The 21,019-nt window shown below is 37.0% G+C and overlaps 1 protein-coding gene across 5 annotated transcripts in view; it reads left to right on the plus strand.

Annotated features, from left to right (window-relative positions):
* The window catches only part of AFG1L (AFG1 like ATPase), a 225,986-nt gene that overhangs the window by 164,266 nt on the left and 40,701 nt on the right, over positions 1-21,019 (plus strand). The window lies entirely within an intron of this gene.

The raw sequence follows: 21,019 nt of genomic DNA on the forward strand, positions 1-21,019 counted from the left end.
GTTTTTTGGGGAGGAGTGATGACAGATGGTTAGAAAGTAATGAGATCCTCTTACGAGACTCTAGGATTAAGAGAATATCTTTATTGTGAGAAAGTAATTAATTATTTGTGGACATCTCCTGACAAATATGCCATTTCGGTTCCCCCAAAATTGTTGTTTTATTTTGTTCGACAGTCTGTTGTATTTATTATTGTTGACTGACTTCCGAACATAACTATGTAAAATATATATACACAAGTACAGCTGGATATATTTTATCCTTTAAAAACAAAGGCTCTCCTGAGTAGGAGCTATTTATAATAATAGATGTATTCAGCACATGCAGTTAATGCTGACAAACAAATAGTTGGTTTTAAAATGTCATTTGTGAGAACCTGAAAAGGGACAGGTGCTTTACAAATGTAATCTGTTTAGCGTATCCCGCCAGCGTTGGGCACATAGTGGGTTCTCAATAAATAGGTCTAAGTGCTAATTGTGATTTAACTCAAAGGCATGTTTCTGCTAATTTAAATTTTGATGACAAAAGAGGTTCAGCAAAGTTCTTGTCTCTGCCACCTTGTAAGCAGAAGTACTTTACTGTTTTTGAAGCAGAAATTAGCTAGAAAAATCACATAATTAAAATTGCATGCTTTACAGTGTACCAAGGGGGACAATTTCGGTTTATTATTCAGATTCTGATGATTATTATAGAAGGTTCTTCATGTGCCCTTAAGTACTTTGTCTTTAAAGTACTTTATAATTTTAAAAAATTCTTATAACACTTCTTTCTGCTTTAGCTTGGACTTTTCCCCCTGTTCCTTTTATGTTTATATTTGCAGGTTTTTAAAATTTTTCTGATATTTGCAATCTTTCCTGATTCTTTGCTACCAATTTCGTGATATTCCCGACGCGTGGTACCTAGAAATTAGCTTCTTACTATTCTCTGCATTCTTTTTCAAAGGGGGCAGTCTTTGTCCCCTGTTTTCCCACAAAATGTATCCTTATGTGGAGGAATTAAAACATTTTCCTAATGGGAAGTTCCTTCAGTTGGGATGGTAGGCTGGGTCTACATCATGAGATTTGTTTCCTATTGCTGGAGAGGTCTCAGTGGAATTTACAGGATGTGGAAAGCCGCTTTTGTTGGGAGGATAGCCATTTTCTCTCCAACCTTCTCCCGGAGGCTGCTTCTTCCTTTTCCTGCTAAAGTGCAGTTTTAACACAATGGAATTCAGGTTGGTATTTAAAATACTTACTGGAGGAAAACAACAGCTAACAGCAACCCAGAGTCCAGGAATGGCACTCTGGATCAACTTTCTTAAAAATATATGTATTCATTTAATCCTCAAGGAAGGTAGATTTTGTTTGTGTATTTAACAGCAAAGAGAGCTTTACTATAACGGATAACCAAAACTAGAGAACCTAAAGGCACAGCTCACTTAGCGGGTAAGGCAGATGTGTGTTCCTGAGGAGAATCAGGAATTAAAATCCCCTCGGGAGTGGGAGAATACTATTCGCTAAGGCTATAATTTATATTCTTATAATTATAATTCTTATAATATAATATAATATATGTTCTTATCTCTTTCCTGTTTCACAGGAGCCCATAGGAAGAACTTCTTTCATGACAAAGAAAATTTCCTAGGGTCATGTTAATATTTCTGATTTAATTAGGTTTCTTTTGCTCTTGTTCTTTTAGGGAAACTGAATTAATTTCCCCCATAACAGATTTTAATGTTCCATACTATATATTGCCCTATTACAACATGTGTTTCTCTTTACTAAAGATCTGCCTAAACATCTGGCATTCGTACCTGAACATACAAGTTCAGATTCCCCCTTTGTCCATCTCATTGCCCACCGCCCAGCAGTCTGAAAAGAAAAACAAAATTCTAGCTTTCCTCCGGGGGAACATGAAGCATTATCTCAGGATTTCATACAAGCAGAATCCTACATATGATCTCTAATGAAATAGAAGTATTCATTATCTCAGTATTTTATTAGTCTAACTTTCCAAAAGCTAATTCAGAATGTCACCAAACACAATCCAAATAATATCAAGAATTATCAGAGATCTTTCAAAGTACCCAAAAAGTTCACATGGGAACACTTTCTATGGTTCATAAGATTGTCTGGGTTGCAAAAGAACTAATTCATATGTGACATTATATGTTTGTATGTAATCTATTTTAGTTGTAGTTTTATATCACATTAGATGTAGAAATCTTACAGTATCTTTATAAATAAGTTCCAGATGTTTGTGGCTCATCTGAACAAGTTCTTAATCTCATACAAAACAAACTCGGAAACTTGAAATTTAGCAGGTTACAAATGACAGAAAGCTTGAGCCCAGATATCTGAACTTTGCAGAAATTAAAATACCCCACGATTGTCCAATTTTTTATTCTGTGGTTACTGCGTGATCACCCCAGACATCAGCACGATGTCATTCTCTTCCTTGTTGCTTGGTGGATTGGGTTCAGTAGGCGTCCCATGTGGGGAATAAGATCCAAGCAGGTCAACTAAGTATTGGGCTTCCTGTTTGCATTTGGGTGAGGGCTTGGGAGAGTAATTTTTTTGAACTGCCTGGTGTTCGCTAGTGGTGGCCATATCCCATGCTGTCCAGAGAATTTCACTGCTTCAAATTAGTTCTCTAACTGGGGGCTGATGACAGTGGAGGTTTTCATTTTCTGTATGCAACGAGCCTCTCTTTTCAGACAGGAAACACCGCTGCTGAGGGGTCCATGGGATGTTGCCCCAGGCTATTTTGCTGTCACTTTTGTGAAGAGTTATGGGGAGATCAGAACTTGTTGGGTGCTCCCTTGTTCTTTTCTCTTTTTCTTTTTCATTCAGGAACGAGTAGTACAGGTTCTTTTTCTAAGTCTGTTGAAGGAAGTAGGGCTTGGGGGTGGGGAGAGGGTTCTTATTCTAATACCATATCTTTGTCATGCTCCCCTCAAAGTTACCCCACCCCTAGCACAAAGGCCATGGCCCCAGTGGAAGACTTTAAACTGAACCAGAAGGGATGGGGAGAAGGTAATGGGCCTGGGATTTGATTTTATCCAACTTACCAGCTAATAGGTTTGCCTGTTACTGTTTCATGGATGCTGGCAGAAGCAAGAGAGACCTGGGTCAGGGACAAAGGATTTTATGACCCTAGGTGTGGAGAACATGTTGTGTCCGTGCCCTCCTTGCCCTGTAGTTCCATTGTCGGGGGTATGGGGAGTTTTGGCAAGGGCCCAGATGAATACCTTCATAGACAATGAATTGTATTATAGGACGGGAACTCTGAGCTTGGGGAATCTACCATTTTATAGCCAGAAGTAAGCAATCCTGTTTTTTGTCTCAAGGGAGACATTGCCTTGTCCCTCAAGGTTTCTTGTGCCAAACACAACCTTGAGAAATGGCTGGGGCCACGCATTCTTGGCATGCTTGGCAAGATGTGCAGATGAGCGAGAGACCCATTTTGGACTGTTTATCCCAATAGGGGACACTGACCAGACTTTTAACCTTAAAGAAGCCCGGCTTTCTCCTTTTATTTCTTTTGGCTCTTATCTATCAAGTCATCCACTGCTTCTGCAAAATTATATCTGAACCTGTTATTCAGTTATGGAATATTTCAGTTAAATTATCTCAAGACCATTTCACTTTCATGTATGTGGGAACTATGGGTCATACTGAAATGATTAAAAATTTGTCACAACTTTTAGATAAAGCCCAAATATTCACATATTTTGCCTGGCTTTTTACAGTACATATATTCACCTGTCTTTTGAGCTGATCTCAAAAAGAAGTTTCTTTTTTCTTTTACCTATTGAAGTTTCATGTCTGAAGTACTCTTAATTTCCACTTGGGAAATATCTACTCCAAACAGAAAATAATTTTTGAGAATATATCTTTGAATATTAAAAAAAAAAAAAAGTTTGCTGGCCATCACCACACAGCTTTGTTTTAGAAGAAAGGTCTGTGAAAACAAAGACTGGAGCTCATACATGTTGAAACATCACCACAATTAAAAACTTTATGTTTCTTTCCTATGATAGTCCCTACACACACTCCCCCTTCCTCAACTGAGAGAACCAGATCAATGAAAATTTAAAATATTTCTTAACTCAATTGTCACATTTTTTCATACCTAAAACATTGGCAGACATCTGTCTTCCGCCTGGAAGTTCCCCATTTCTAGTTTACCAGAGTCTCTAGGACATCTTGGGACCTTCTCCCCAACACCAACCCCCATCATTACCATTCCAGGTGTTTATGTCTTAGACATTGGACTTTACAGTGTCTGTCTTAGTTTTTCTTACCAGTTAGAGTACCAACCCGGTCGGTCATTTCCTGTTCCAGTTCCCACTGGAGAACCTCTGAAGCATCTGCCAATGAAATTTGTCAAGTCAATGGAAATTGTCAAGTCTAGTTCCTTTCCTTTTAGACGGTTTCAGTTCCATCTTCCTGACTGCCCAGAGTCCTGTAGCAAGCTGTGTGCATACCCCATTGAAACAATTTTTCTCTCATCATCTATAACAAAGATTCTATGGTAGAAAGCCAAATATGGGTCCCCTATATTCTTTTCCCTTTAATTCCCTGAATTCCCTCATGCATCTTTTAGAGTCTTCTACATTCATATTATTCCTACTCTGACACTAGTTTTCATGGTGTCACAATGGAGTCATGATAGTATCGAAGGGAAAATAGCACATAAGATAAAGAATGTAAAATGTGTTTAGCAGCAAAGGATATAGAAATATATCTATATGGTGATAGTGGCACAAAAACAGAGGATGACATAGCATATTTTCATTTGAAGTTGTAAGGTTTTTTGAGGGCCCATTAGCTGACAAAAGTAGCACCTGATCAGGATAAGGAGCCCATCAGATCACCTTCGTCATTCCTCCGTTGGTAGGCTTATACCCTCCCACTATATATATTTTGATTGCTTTTTCTGTACATCTGGCTCTGAAAGCTATGCTTAGTATTAATGTAGCTACACCAGCTTTTTAAAAATTCGCATTTCCGTGATCTATCTTTTCCCATCCTTTTGCTTTTAACTTATCTGTGTCCTACTTAAAATGGTTTCTTGTGAGCAAGACATATTCGGGAATTTATTTTTATGCAATCTGACATACTCTTTCTTTAAGGGGGGGGTGTTCAAACCATTTAAATTATAATGTGTTTAATGATATGGTTGGATTTGGTGATTTTTTTTTTCTGTTCTTCCCATTTACCTCTTTTTCTGGCTTATTTCATTTTTAAGATTCCGTTTTCTCTCACATTAGTTTATTTACTATACCTTCTTGTTTTTGTTTTTGTGGTTGCTACAGAGTTTAGAGTAAGCATCTTTAACTTATAATAGTCTGCTTTCAAGTAACATTATACCTCTTGATGTACAATATAAAAACCCTACAACAGTGTACTTCCATTTTCACTATCCTGGCCTTTGTGCTGTTATAGTCCTACATTTTATTATGTGATTATGTATTTTATTATGTAATATTATATGTATTTTATGTTAGATACTACACAATATGGTGTTACTATTTTTGCTTGAATGGTCAATAGTCTTTTAGAGATTTTTTTAAATGAAAAAGTTCTTTTACATTTATATGTATACCATTAGATGAAAACTATTTCTTATGCTGTTCATTCTGTTGTATAGTTTGAAATTTCCATTTGGTTTCATTTTCCTTCCGTTTGAAAGTCTTTAACATTTCTTGTGGTATTCTGCTAGTGATGAATGTTCTCATCGTTTATATGTCTCATGTGTCTCTAAAGTCTTTTGTTTTTATTTCTGAAAGACATTTTTGCTGGCTAGAAAATTTGTGGTTGACAGATTTTTTTTCCCTTTCATTACTTTAAATATTGTTGTTGGATTATCTTCTGACTTGTATTGTTTCTAATGAGAAATCTATCATTCTTTGTCCTTCTTTACATAAGATGTCTTTTCACTAGCTGCTTCTACAGTTTTCTTTTTCGTTATTGGTTTTAAGTTGTCTGTTTATGATGTGCCTTGGTGTGATTTTGTTTGTTTGTTTCTTTTTTTCAAGGTTGGTTGTACTTCTTGGATCCATGAATTTATAGTTTTAATTGAATTTGGAGAGTTTTTATTCCTTATTTCTTAACATACTTTGTCCCTCCTTCCCCTCTCCAATTTCTGGGACTCCAGTCATACCTATATGAGACCTCTGTATGTTGTCTCACAGTTTCCTGATTCCCTGCTCATTTTTTCCCCCAATCTTTTTTTCAGTCTTATTTCATTTTGGGTAGTTTCTTTGGCAGTGTGTAATCTGCTGTTAATTTTATCACACGTACTGTTCATCTCAGACATGGTATGTTTTTGTTTCTAGAAGTTCAACTTCTAGAAGACTTTATATCTTCTTTCTCTGTTCTTAATATCCTATACCTTCTAGGGTGCCTGGGCGACTCAGTTGGTTAAGGGTTTGTCTTAGGCTCAGGTGTCATGGGATCCTGGTATCAAGCCCAGAGTCTGCTTGTCCTTCTCCCTCTGCTCTCTCTTGCTCTCTCTCAAATAAATAAATAAAATCTTAAGAAAAAAAAAATCCTCATACCTTCCTCTAGCTTAGTGAACATACAGAGAATATTTATAATCACCGTTTCAATGTCTTTGTCCCCTAATTCTACCATATATGTCATTTTGGGGTCTATTCCTATTGATTGATTTTTATCCTTTCTATTTTTAAAGATCATTTATTTTATTTCGGAGAGTGTATGCAAGTGGGAGGAGGGGCAGAGGAGAGGGAAAAATATCCTCAAGCAGACTCCTCACTGAGTGCAGACTCAGCATGGGACTTGATCCCAGGCCCCTGAGATGACCACCTGAACCGAAATCAAGAGTCAAATGTCTAACCAACTGAGCCACATAGGTGCCCGGGTTTTTATTCTTTTTAGAAGTTATATTCTCCTGCTTCTTTGAATGCCTGTTAATTGTTATTGAAGGCCAAATGTTGTGAATTTGGGCTTTGTTCTAGGATACAGTTAAGTCACTTGGAAATAATTGTATCCTTTCAAGGCTAAGCTTTGTAAAGTGGGACCAGAGTAATCTTTATTCTATGGTTAATTACTCCTACTAGTGAAGTAATACTCTTCTGAGGACTCTCTGCTCAATGCTCCATGTGTTAGTAGGGCTATCTACTATGACTGGAGGAAATATGAACTATTTCTGGCCATTAGGAGCTCCAAGAGTAACGCTATGTGATTCCAGTGCTGTTTTGTTGTTTGTTTGTTTGGCCCAACTTCTCTCCCCGCCCCCTTACTACCACCCCACTCCAGAGGCCTGCGGGTACAGGAGACAGTGAAGCCAAGAGTCCTCTCATTGGGTACTTTTGAGCACTCTGACACTCAAATGGCAGGCCTCCTGGTGACAACTACAGTCATCCATTTTCCTGTTCTTTGCTCTGCTTCACCAGTGGCATAGCCCGCCTCCAGCCTTGAGTCATTTCTTCTCATGCATGGACAGATCAGTATTCAGTTCAAAGACCTGTGAGGGACCCTTTGCAGATCATGGAACCTTTGTCTTTGGGTGTGTAGCTCTCTCTTCAGTATTCTGCCTTGCAAAAACTAGCTGCCATGGCCTCCCCAAAGTCTGAATCTGTTTTCTCAACACAGAGACCCCTGGGATCTGATTAGGTTTCTTCTTCTGAAGCCTGGAATCTCATCTCATTTGTTTTCTTTCCCTCAGGGATCACTGTCCTGTGCTTTCTGTGATCTAGTGTCTGAAAAAACAATGTTCATATAGTTTAGACAATTTGTAGTTATTTAAGGTTGGAGGGCAAATCTGGGCCCTGTTACTTCATTATGGTCACATCTGAAGTGTAAGTTTCCAGTCCATTATCGTGAAAACAGGTAAATAAAAGAATCTATCTTTCCTGCCTGTTTTAAAAGAACTGATTTTTAGTATAACAAAATAGTTGATGAGGGATGGTTATCTTTATAGATGTTTTCTAGATAACAGATGAAAAAAGAGTGAAAGAATTAGAATATCACCATTTTGTAAAACCATCACAGTTTAATGGAACTAGTTAATCATCTTAAGTTCTATAATAATTGCAGTAGAAATGGAACCTGAATTTGATCCATTTACAGGAAATATTAAAGAGCAATGGAATATGTTGAATAACATCACGGGAATATATTCTTCAAAATGTAGACTGCATATTTTTTTAATGACATAAATAACTTGCCTCTTGAACAAATAAAAGAAGAGAGAGAACCTATAGATTAAAAGAGACCTAAGGAACTTAGCAACCCATTTCTGTGTGTGGACCTTACTTAGATCCTGAATCAAACAAACTGTAAGGACAAAAGCAAAAATAAAAACAGTATGAAACAACAATCAGAAACATTCACACACTAACTGCATATGTCATGACATTGAAGAATTAGTGGTAGCTTTGTTAGGTGTGATAAGAATATTATACTTATTTTTTAATAGCTTTATTGAAATAGAATTCACATGCCATATTGTTCACCCGTTTAAAGTGTATAGTTAATGACTTTTAGTATATTCACGGAATTATGCAACCAGAACCAGTCTACTGTGGAATGTTTTTTTTATCACTCAGCCAATCACTGACCGGCCCAGGCAACCACTAATCTACTTTCTTCCTCTCTGTATTTACCCATTCTGAATATTTCATTTCAATGGAATCATGTAAGATGTGTTCCTTTGTGATTGCCTTCCTTCACTTAGCATAATTTTTTTAGGATTCCTATTATTTTTGTCAAATTATATCCCGTTAAATATAGAACTTCTGTTTGTCCACTCATTAGCTGATGGACATTTGCGTTGTTTCTGCTTTTTGGCTATTGTAAATAATGCTGCTGTGAACATTCGTATACAAGGGTTTTTTTTTTTTTTTTTGTGGACTTACATTTTTATTTCTTTTGTGTAGACCTAGGAGTGAAATTTCTGGGTGTGGTTAGTTCTACATTTAGTCTTTTGAAGAACTTCCAGATTGTTTTCCGAAGCAGCTGTACCATTTTCTATCTCCATTAGTAGTGTGTGATGGCTCCAGTTTCTTCACACCTTTGACATTGCTTGTCCTTACCTCAGTTATTAGCCTTAGTTTCCTAGAGCTGTTGTTACAAAGTACCATGATCTGGGTGGCTTAAAACACCAGAAATTTATTGACTTGCAGTTCTGGAGGCAAAAAATCCAAAATCAAGTTTTCAGCAGGGCCTTGCCTCCTCTGAAACCTCTAGAGAGAATCTTGCCCTTACTTCTTCTCATTTCTGTTGTTTGTCGTCAGTACGTGGTGTTCCTCAACTTGCAAATGGGTCGATCCAGTCCCGGCCTTTATTGTCACATGGTCCTGCTCTGCGTCTCCTCATAAGGGTATTGATCATATGGGATTAAGTGCTCTCCCACTTTACCAGTTACATCTATAAAGACCCTATTTACAAATAAGGGCACATGTTGAGGTGCTGGGACTTAGGACTTCATATCTTTTTGGGGTAACAATCCAACCCAAATACAATCCTAGCGAATGTCAAATGGTATCTCATTATGGCTTCCATTTGCATTTCTCTGATGGGTAATGACATTGAGCATTGTTTCATTTGCTTGTTGACCATTGTGTATCTTCTCAGGAGAAAAGTCTATTCAGATACTTCGCCCATTTTAAAATTGTGTCATTATTGGATCTCAAGTGTTCTTTATACGTTCTAGATATAGATCCCCTGTCGTATATTTTCCATATTCTGTGGTTTATCTTTTTATTTTTGTTGATGATGTTCTTTGAAGCACCCAAGATTTTTTTTTTTTTTTTTTTTTAGAGTTTACTAAAGGAACTTTAATGTTAAACAGGTATTGCAAGATTTTCACAGTGCCACAAAACCTCAGGAAATGATGTTTCATGTGATCAAGACCAATCCGTTCATTTTACAGATGAGTGAACAGATCTAGGAAAAGCTAAATGATCTGTCCAGCTCTGACCAAGGCTGCTCAGGTCGAAGCACCCAAGATTTAATTTTGATGTTGTCCAATTTATTTTTTTCTTTCATTATTTATACTTTTGGTGTCCTATTTAAGAAACCATTGTCTAATCCAAGCTTGTGAATATTTATACCTATGTTTTCCTCTATGAGTTTTACAGTTTTAGCTCTTATATTTAGGTATTTGATTAATTTTGAGTTAATTTTTCTATGTGATGTGATATAGTGGTCTATCTTCATTCTTTTGCATGTGGTTATCTCGTAGTCCCAGCATCATTTGTTCAAAAGACTATTCTTTCTGTATTGAAATATAGCAATACCATTGTTGAAAATTAATTGACTGTAAATATAAGGGTTTATTTCTGGTCTCAATTATATCCCATCAATCTGTTTGTCTACCTTTATGTCAGTGTTATGCTGTCTTGATTGCTATAGTTTTGTAGTAAGTTTTGAAATCAAGAAGTCTTCTTTTTTTTTCTTCCCAAGATTATTTGACTTATTCTGTGTCCTTTGAATTTCCATAAGAATATTACAATCCTCTTTTCAATTTCTACAACACAAAGCCAGCTAGAATTTTTATAAGGATTGTATTGAATCTGTAAATCACATTGGGAAATACAGTATCAAACATTCTGATTCATCCACGTGAAGTATTTTACTAGTTTCTTAGGGCTACCATACAAAGTGCCACAAACTGAGTGTCTTGGAATAGCAGAAACTTGTTCTATCATTGTTCTTGAGGCTAGCAGTCCAAAATCAAGATGTTAGCAGGTTGGTTCCCACTGGGTCCTCTAAAAGAGAATCTGTTCCATGCTTCTCCTGTAGCTTCTGGTGATTCCTCGGCTTATAGGTGCATCACTCCAATCTCTGCCTCTATCTTCATATGCCATTCTCCCTATGTGTCTTTGTTTCTACATTTCTTCTTCGTATAAGGATACCAGTCATTGCATTAGAGACTATCCTAAACTAGTATGACCTTATCTTGATTATATCTGCAAAGATCCTATTTCTTTTTTTTTTTTTAAAGATTTTATTTATTTATTTGACAGAGAGAGATCACAGTAGACAGAGAGGCAGGCAGAGAGAGAGAGAGGGAAGCAGGCTCCCTGCTCAGCAGGGAGCCCGATGCGGGACTCGATCCCAGGGCCCTGAGATCATGACCTGAGCCGAAGGCAGCGGCTTAACCCACTGAGCCACCCAGGTGCCCCCAAAGATCCTATTTCAAAATAAGGTCACATTCACAAATATTGGAGGTTAGGTGTTTAACATTTTTGAGGACACAATTCAACCCTCAACAGCTATCTTTTCATTTATTTTGGTCTTTTGTAATTCCTTTCAACAGTGTTTTGTAGTCTTCAATGTATAAAGTTTTATAATTCTTTTTGTTTATTTTATTCATAAATATTTTATTCTTTTTAAAGCTGGTGTTAAGTGGAATTGTTTTTCTGATTTTAATTCTGGTTTCTTTTTTGCTACTGTGTAGAAATGCAACTGATTTTTGCACATTGATCTCGTAGCCTGCAACCTTGCTGACATTGTTTATTTGTTCTAATAGTTTCTTATAGTTCCTGATAGTTTCTAATTCCTAAGTCTTTCTAAATATAAGAAAGATCATTTCTTCTGCAAATAGAGATAGTTTAGTCCTTCCTTTCCAGCCTGGATGCCCCCCCACACAATCTGGGTGCTTTTTATACTTTCCTTGTCTGATTTCCTTGCATAGAACATCTAGTACAATGCTAAATAGAAATGGTATATTCCTTTATAGAATGGACACCCTTGTCTTGTTTCTGACCTTAAGTAGGGAAGACTTTATTCTTTAACCATCAATTATGATGTTATCTCTGGGTTTTTCACAGATGCCCTTTATTATATTGGACTTTACCTTCTATTGTTAGTTACTGAGTATTTTTATCATGAAAGGGTGATGGATTTGGACAAGTGCATTTTCTGTGTCTATTGAGATGATCATGTTTTTCTGGTCCATTCTATTGATAAGGTATATTTCATTAATAAATTTTTGGATTTTAAGTTATTTCTGGGATAAATCCCATTTGGTCATGGTATATAATCCTTTTAATATGTTGCTTGATTTCATTTTCTATTCTTTTGTTAAGGGTTTTTGTGTTTATAGTCATGAGAGATTTCATGTCATTGTCAGGTTTTGCTATCAAGGTAATTCTTACTTAATAGAATGAAATGGAGAGTGTTCCCTCTTCTATTTAGATTTTCTTGGTAGTTTGTATCTTTCTAGGAGCTTGTCCATTTCATTTAGGAGATCTAATTTGCTGGTATATAATTGTTAATTGTATTCCCTTATAATCCCTTATATTTATAATATTCTCACTGCCATTCCTGATTTTGATAATTGTTGTCTTCACTCTTTCTTTGTCTGTCTAGGTAAAGATTTGTCAATTTTGTTCACTTTTTCGAAGAACCAACTTCTAAAAAAAATATTTGCTGTTTTATTTTTCTATTCCCTATTTCATTGTTTCCCACTTCAATCTTTATTATTTCCCTCCTTTCACTTCTTTTAGGGTTAGTTTTTCTTCTTTGTACAGAATCTGATGGTAGAAGGCTAGGTTACTGCTTTGAGATTTTTCTTCCTTTTAAATTTAATCAATTAATTTATTTATTTGAGAGCGAGAGAAAGAGAGTGAGAGGGAACATGAGAGGAAGAGGTCAGAGGGAGAAGCAGACTCCCCGCAGAGCTGGGAGCCCAATGCGGGACTTGATCCTAGGACTCCAGGATCATAACCTGAGTCAAAGGTAGTTGCTTAACCAACTGAGCCACTCGGACTCCCTTTCTTCTTCTTTTTTTAAATGTAGGTATTCAAAGTTATACATTTTCTTCTAAGCACTACTTTAACTCTGTCCAATAAGTTTTGGTTTGTTGTGTCTTCATTTTTGTTACCTGAAAATATTTTCTAATTTTCTTTTGTTTTCTTTCTTTTACCTATTGGTTGTTTAGGAGTATGTTTAATTTTCATGTTTGTGAATTTCCAAAATACCTTTCTGGTATTAATTTCTTTTTTTTTTTAATGTTTCTTTTTCCTTTCTGGTATTAATTTCTAACTTCACTCCATTGTGATTAAGAACAGACTTCATATAATTTAATCCTTTTTAATTATTAAGGCTTGCTTTATGACCCCAAGATATGATCTTTCCTTGAGAATGTTCCATGAGCACCTGGGTGGCTCAGTGGGTTAAGCCTCTGCCTTCAGCTCAAGTCATGATCTCAGGGTCCTGGGATCGAGTCCTGCATCAGGCTCTCTGCTCGGCAGGGGAGCCTGCTTCCTTTTCCTCTCTCTCTGCCTGACTCTCTGCCTACTTGTGATCTCTGTCTGTCAAATAAATAAATAAAAATAAAATCTTTTAAAAAAAGAGAAAAAAGAAAAGAGAATGTTCCATGTATACTTGAGAATAATGTGTATTCTGCTCTTATTGGGTGGAGTATTTATATAGATGTCTGTTAGGTCTAGTTAGTGTATAGACCAAGTTTTAGTTGTTTAGCCTTACTGAAAGCTGGGGGGTACCAGGCTGCCTCAGTTGGCAGACCATGCGACTCTTGATCTTTGGGGTGTAAGTTCAAACCCCACTTTGGGTATAGAGATTACTTAAAAATAAAATCATAAGAAAGAGTTGGATATTGAAGTCTCCAACTGTTATTGTTTCTGTCTTCATTTATGTCAGTTTTTGCCTCATGTATTTTGGGACTCTGTTAGGGGCCTATGTTTGTAATTGCTGTATTATCCTGATGGATTGAAACTTTATCATTATGAAATGTCCCTTTTAATCTCTAATCACATTTTTTATATTAAAGTCTGTATTGTCTGATGTTAGTAGTGGTTGCTATTTGCGTTAATATGTCTTTCTTCTTGTCCTTTACTTTCAACCTAGTTGTATCTTGGAACCTGAAGGATATCTCCTATGAACAATGTATTGTTGGAGCTTGCTTTTTTATTCAGTCAAACAACCTCTGCTTTTTTTTTTAAAGATTTTAGTTATTTCTTTGAGACCAAGAGAGAATAAGAGAGAGCATAAGATAGCAGGGTGAGAGGCAGAGGAAGACACAGACTTCCCACTGAGCAGGGAGCTTCATGCAGAGCTGGATCCCAGGACCCTGGGGTCCTGACCTGAGCCAAAGGCAGATGCTTAACTGTTGACTGAGCCACAAGCACCCTGGGCTCTATGGTGGAAAAGTATAGTTGGTTCTCAAAAGCAGATGCACAGTATCTTTCTTATAAGAACGCCTATTGATAGTTTATGAATGAGTAAGGCACTGCGACATTACAAACTTACTATTTTACATTAATAAACAACAACTTTCTCTTTATATCTTGTAGGGCAGAGTTGGGTAGACTGTTTATCATGTCTGTTAAAAATCACAAAATTGTATATTCGACCTAATTCAGGTGCACATTAAAAACTATTAATCTTGTATTAACTTAGGGAGTACTGAATTAATAACTTCAAGAGTTTGAAGCTGTTTGAAATACTGCCTAAGAATTCATAAGAGCAGCCAAAGAAGTTCATCTTGTATGAACTTTACTCTCAGACTCCATCAGTCAGCTCAGCAGACCTTTTATCTTCCATTCCTTTATCGAACAGTCATTTGACAATAGCATATCACAGTGTTGATTTCCAGCAGGCCAGACAAGGACCAGAATAGAGCTGGCCCGCCATTTCCCGCTGAACACACTGACAAAGTATTCAGCAGCATGGCTCTAATCATCTAATAGGGTGTAAATAAGCTAATACCCAATATGTACGTGAGTAAATGATATAATGGTTAAAAAAGTACACAGCAAGGAACTAAAGACCTTGGGCACTTGCCAGATCAGCTTTTATAATGTTGAAGATTGACCTTTATTTATAAATTTATAAATGACCTTTATTTCAAATGTGATCTATTTGAAGATGAAATAAAAGATAAAAAGAATTCTAAGGAAATCTAAAAACTTTATTCTGTACTTTTATATGTATAAGCACACATATCATTTACTCACGTACATATAAAAGTACAGAATAAAGTTTTTAGATTTCCTTAGAATTCTTTTTATCTTTTATTTCATCTTCAAATAGATCACATTTGAAATAAAGGTCATTTATAAATTTATAAATAAAGGTCAATCTTCAACATTATAAAAGCTGATCTGGCAAGTGCCCAAGGTCTTTAGTTCCTTGCTGTGTACTTTTTTAACCATTAAAACTCCGTTGGCCTCTCTTTCCAAGGTGGATGGGACAATTCTCTTCTTCTGACAAGGAGTCAGAGCTTCTTACTCTCTAGCCTCCTTCTCATTTTTATTTATTTATTTTCATAATTTTCAGTCCATTCTAGCTTTTCTTAAAGTTTATGAAAAGGAAATATTATTGTATCTACCAAGTTGTAATTCTGCTTGTTCCACCACTGACTTATTAGGTGGGGGGTGGAAATGCTATATTTAGATTCGGTAGAAATTTTATATGGAGTTTGGGGCTGAAAAGAGGGAGTGAAGGTCTGGAATTTGAGAGCAAAAGGTGCTAGGTCCCACTTTCTGCATTATACACAGGTCAAGATTAATGGAACCAGGTAAGTTACTCTCCAGGTGACTGAGAACGGTGGGAAATTTAGAGATTGAAATAGATCTCTGAGCAGTCAATTAAGCCTTTGAATGATTGAGAAGATAAATAGTAGGACCAAATCCATTCTAACAACTGATTCCGTTATGTAAAACAAACCTACAGGATTTGAAATGCAACCAAGTCTGTTTTATATTAAGGCAAATATAAACCAACTTAATCTTAGACCTGCCTCCAGCCCCAGATTATGTTTGGTAAGAGCACAAAGAGCTGTACAGCATGAATGCACAAGGAATCAGTAGAGTGAGAAGGCTCCCTGCCAGGGCAGTTTGGCACAAGAACTCTAAGAGGAAGGGGAAATTTCTCCCTCGTTGAATCAACTTTGGCTCTCTGGAATAGAGAACATGGAGAGAGAGGGACCAAGGAAAGCCAACCCTATTCTACTTGTTGATACCCTAACAAGCTGTTGATTTTAAAAAGGGGATAAAGGGGCAAAGTGTGGGTAGCATTCTGTTCCTCTGAGTCAATCCTAATGAAGTGGGAGGTTCTTGAAGAAATTAATTTCCATTTAAATTCATGTGTGACCCTCTTCTAGAAACCTCCACTTCTTTTGGGATTTTTGTTGAGAATTTCAAATGATCCAACAATAATAAGGTCTTTTTTTGACATGTTCTATTTCTCCGTCTAAGTTTTGTGTTGAGTGCCTGATTTCAGCTATAGAAATTTTCTTAAAATTGGAATGACTGATTACTTTCCTCTCTGTTTACTAATTTAATATGGAGAAATAAAGCATGATTCTCATACTTCCAAAAGCAATCAGGCTTTTAATCCAGTGTACTGTACTCACAGGTTTCCTGTAGGAGTTGATGCCAAATTTCCTGGCAACAAAACGGTGGTTGATTCCAGGGCTTTTCTGACTTAAAGACACAGTGGTACTACTTAACAGAAAATAGAAACCTGCCTGTCCACTGCAGTTTCTGAGCTTAGCAAAAAGAGACAGAAGCAGTGAAATGGGTGTATTTTACCAGGGCATTACAGAACAAAGAAAAATAGTGTGCACTCCGCTTGGACTCCATCCCCTCCACCCCCCGAACAAAAACCATTTGGAAAGAGCGACTTCGCTTTTTCTTCAGAAATGACTTTAATTCTCTTACTTTTGATTATCGGTGGGCGGATTTTCTGTTTCACATTTTATCCGCCCCGAACACTGCCACACAGTAGCATCGCACTGGTGGAGTAATGACCCAGAATTGAAGGAAGTCACTTAAATTCTTTATCCCTACTCCGTTGTAGGAGCTTATGTTTCTGTTCTCCTAGAGGCAAGGGGCTACAGTTCATAGCCTCTGAGCTTAATTCCTGTATTTTCTCCTGATCATACTGATGCTCCCCAAGGCACTCTTTCTTAAGATACACCACGTTGTGGTTAACATTGAATTACACAACGCTGAACAGAACATTTTTTTCCTCGCTATGTGACGTGATATTCTTGTAGCCCTGAAAGAAAGCTCTGAATTTAGCTTCCCTTCTACACTGAAAAAAAAACCCCATTTAATTTAGCGCCGTCTTTAGGCTGCAGCTTTTCCCTGCAACTGCTCTGGACTTCTAGTTAGGCGGGAATAATTTTAAATTATGTTTATAACTTGGGTCTAATTTTAATCGCTGTTTGTATTTTGTGTGATTGATATCCTTGAGTGTTTTCTGTACCTTTCTTTTCTGAATATGCCTGTTGCCAGCTGTGGGTCTTGTGTCCCAAACACTTGATTTTTCTTTAAAAATCTGATTTTCTTTAAAAATCTGACCCTGGTCCTCCTTTGGAGCTTCACAGGCATGGTTGTATTTTTGAGTGTAGATTTTTAGTATAAGGTAATGTTGCTGCCTTTTTAGATTGTTAACCTGGAAAACTGACTAGTAGGGCCCTAGAGTCGTAGACTCATTCCCATTACTCCTGTTTTTCCTCCATTTTTAAGTTCTTTTCCTATTTTGAGGTTAAAGTCATTCTCTCCAGCTGAAAATTTTGCAATAATGTTATGTTCTTGAAATTTCCTACTTAAAAAAGTCCAGAGATCTTAGTGTTTTTAAGATTTTTTTTTTTAAATTTATGTATATCATAATGACATCTTACTAAGAAAATGCTTTTGGATTAACTGTTGTGTTAATTATATTTGTATTTTTGTGCCCCACGCATTTCTAAAAATAATTTGAGACAATCAACCTTAAAATCATTCATAATTTGTCCACTAAAATTACTAAAATGGAAGAAATGGAAAAAGGAAGTGTAGGCAAGGATGTGGAACAAGTAGAACTTTTTGTACATGCCGGTAAGAGAGTAAACTGCTCCCACCACTTTGGAAAATTGTTTGGCAGTATTTACTAAGCTGAACGTTGGTATACCCTATGAGCAGTAATTTGGCTCCTAGTTATACACCCAATAGACATGTATACAAAAGTTTACTAAAAGGCATGTGCTAGGATGTTCACATAGCCCTATGCATAGTAACCCTGAATTGTAAACTACGCAAAGGCTCGTTATTTTTTTTTTAATTTTGTTTATTTATTTGACAGAGATCACAAGTAGGCAGAGAGGCAGGCAGAGAGGCAGACAGAGAGGCGCGGCAGGGGGTGGTGGGAAGCAGACTCCCCGCTGAGCAGAGAGCCCAATGTGGGGCTCTATCCCAGGACCCTGGGATCATGACCTGAGTCGAAGGCAGAGGCCTTAACCCACTGAGCCGCTACCCAGGCGCCCAAAGGCTCATTATTAAGGACTGAATTATATTCCCCCAAAATTCATAGGTGAAGTCCAAATCCCCAGTGAGACTGTCTTTGAGGATCGAGCCTTTGGGTAGATAATAGTGAGTAAACAAAGCCAGACACATGTTAATAAGGGAAATGAGTTTATATTAAGCAGTATGTACCCTAATGCCCAACTTGAAAATGATTTTGGATACACTCTTAATGATTTGATCAATGTCAGTGCCAAATGACATTTTCCTGTATATGGAATAGCTGTTAACCAGCAGAGATCAGGACTATCAGATATGATATTTACACTGTGTGTTTTAAAAACCTTTAATTTGAAAAATAACTTTTCTATATTAAATATTGGAGGTACTTAAATTTTAAAATAATCTTATCTTGCATTTATTTTGTGTTAATGTTTCCTTTAAATATTTACTACTATCAAAAGTCTGTATCTCGAGATCATTTTTATGTTATTGAAATAGATCACAATATACATAATATAGAAATATATGTCATAGTATATTGATTTGTAATAGTGATAAGCCATGAATTTATTTTTATGCCTTTTTTTTCATAGAAAACTGCTGAAGCTTTTACTATAACCCTGTAACAGAAAAATGATTCACTGTTTATTAGTATTGTGATATACAGAATAACTTGTGATTTCAGGAATTTTCAAGATTAGTATCTTCCGGGACTTTGGAAACAATTGTGGGGATTCCTCTGGATTTCCCACCTGTGTGGTTACCCTCAGCTGGCCTCTGGTTCTTCAAGCCAGGACTGCAGGTTTTCTGTTGGAGTTGGAGTTGCCCTGAGCAGTCCTGACTTGATTGTCTTCAGTCTGGAAGCTGTAAAATGGGTAGTTCACCCCATGCTTTTCCCTTCTCTCAAGTGTCCACTCTCTTCAGTTCTGTTCATTGCCCGGTGCCTTCAGGTCACCTGTTTTTGTATTTTGTCTGGACGTAATAGCTGCCATAGGCCGGAGGACCATGGGGGGGAGGGTAGAGCTTATTAGGTCCTGCTAAACCAAGAACACTTCTCCCTGTTCTGAGAGAGCCCAGCCTACCTAGTATCTTATGAAGAAGGCTGGATGGGAAATAGCTTTTTCTGAGAATTCGCCTGCCCAAAAATGTCTTTATTTTGCTTGTTTGATAATTTGACCTGGCACGGTTAGTTTGACAATACTTCCCTTTAGAAAATTTAGACACTTACCGTTCTCTTTCTGCTTCCATTATTACAGCTGCAAAGTTTCATGAGTATGGATACAAATCAGTTTCTTGACCTTTTTATATTTTACCTGTTATTCCTCTTGCAGGTTTTAGGATATTCTTTCTTTATTCCTGGTTTCTTAAGTTTCCTGCTAATATGCCTTGGAATGGAACCTTTTCACCCATTTTGTGTTGTGGGTGTCCACTGGACTCCACTTTAGACATTCATGCTCTTCAGTTCTAGGAAACTTAGAAAAATTAATTTTAGAATTAAATTAATTAATCTAATTAATTTAATTAATTAATCTTAGAATTTAATTTTTTCATTGCTGCTCCTTTTTTTTTTCCCCCTCAATAGTCTTTGGAGCTTCTCCTGGTTAGACATTGGACCTTCTGGATGTATTTTCTCATTCTTCTATTTTCCCTTCTGTTTTCTAGTTTTTGTTCTTTTTGTTCTATTTTCTGAAAGATTACTTCAACTTTTTCTTCTAATTCTTTTCCTGAATTTATTTAACAGTCATATTTAGGGCTCTCTCTTACGCACTAGTTGTTCTTTTAGTTTATAACATCCTTCTTTGTTTATGCATGTAATATCTTCTTCTCTTTAGGTGTATTAGAGTGTATTTGTCCTTCTTTCCTCCAAGATCCTCTTTTTCTATCTCTTTTCATCCTTATTTTATATCTTATGGGATTTCCTTAAATTCCTAGAATTTACTTGGTTGTCCATTCACAAGATTGAAGCATTAAAAAGCTGATTAGAAGTTCCATGTTCATGGATAGGGTTTGTTGATGGGTAGGCTTCACTGGAGGGTGGTAGATGGTGTGACAGGTCAGATTTTCCATTGAAGAGATCCCAGATGTCAGTATCTGCAAGTCTTTCTTTTGGCTATTCAGTGTCCTCCAGAGTGTTTCCTTCAATCTTTCTACTTCCTACAGTAGAACTTTGGCTGGTAGGATTCTGGGTACTGAAGAGGGAGGGACTGTTGGTTTCACTATTTAATATGTAGGATTTCAGTATGGTGTCTCTCCCCTTTTTCTTCATTGTTAAAACGGACCCAGATGATGAACTTAACAGTTTCAGCTGGAGTGGGGGAGGTGTTCAGGACTCTTGCTGTCCAGGTAAAGGGAGGGCATCAAAAGAACTGCCTTCATCTTATTTTCCAGTGATCCCCCCATTTCCAGCCCGTCCCCCCTCACGTGTAACTTCAAGTATATCTAGCAGTGCTAAATCTTTGGAGGATTTTTAGTGAGAACTGACTTGCTTCATGTTGGCTTAACACCCCACCTCCCACCTTCTGATTTCTCAATCTACCAAGGTTCTACTCATCCAATTAAAGACAACAATGCCAGATTCTTTTTTTTTTTTTCAGACTCCCCTAATCTTTCCAGGTGACTTGTATAGAGAACCCTTCCCTCCCATCACTTGTCTTTGGGGGAAGGGAAATCACCGTCTTCTCTCCTAAGGGGAAGGTACTTACGTCAATATACAGACCATCTAAACATAAATCAACAAGGAAGGGGCGCCTGGGTGGCTCAGTGGGTTAGGCCGCTGCCTTCGGCTCAGGTCATGATCTCAGGGTCCTGGG

This window comes from Mustela nigripes, chromosome 5, assembly GCF_022355385.1.
Source record: "Mustela nigripes isolate SB6536 chromosome 5, MUSNIG.SB6536, whole genome shotgun sequence".
In the NCBI taxonomy this organism is placed as follows: domain Eukaryota; kingdom Metazoa; phylum Chordata; class Mammalia; order Carnivora; family Mustelidae; genus Mustela; species Mustela nigripes.